Raw genomic sequence first — 682 nt, forward strand, 5'->3', positions numbered from 1 at the left:
TTTGTAAGTATTATGTCGAGTTTCCGCACCACAAATTTTTATTTTATTTTATTATTTTTCAGATTCGCATTGGCACTTTTTCTTACGTATTCATTTTTGCCCCCATAATTAACTTGCCTATTTTCTGTTTGCCGTTCCAGTTCAGACGACTCTTCAAAATTAGGAACCCATTTTGTTTCCAACTGAATCACATTTGCAATTCCCCAAGATTTTTGTTATTTCACGCTTATTGAAGCATCTACTGATCCAATTCAATTGATCTATAATTATAACCTCGATAATAACACAACTTGCTCACACGCACAATTTCCCACAATTCAATGCACTCGAAAACATTTTATTTCACTCCAAATCTACAATCAAAATCGCCCACCTTCTAAATCTACAAATTGATTCCAAATCACTTCCGCCGAATTGATATTCTAAGCCAGATCCGTTTTTTCCTCTGTCGCCACTGTAGAATCGCGTCGTTTCGGATATCAACTACACGTCTGATCGCGTTGGTGAGTCAAAATACACAATGTTCTTTATTCATTAGGGACATATGTATCTCCGGCACCCAATACAGAGATGTCAAAGTGTATCTCTACTCAGGTATATTATTATTTATACAAAACAAATGTAATAGAAATGGTGGGAATTACTACATACCCCATGTTAAATTTCTTTTAGAAAGCTCCAA

Source organism: Armigeres subalbatus, chromosome 3, assembly GCF_024139115.2.
Source record: "Armigeres subalbatus isolate Guangzhou_Male chromosome 3, GZ_Asu_2, whole genome shotgun sequence".
Lineage (NCBI taxonomy): Eukaryota > Metazoa > Arthropoda > Insecta > Diptera > Culicidae > Armigeres > Armigeres subalbatus.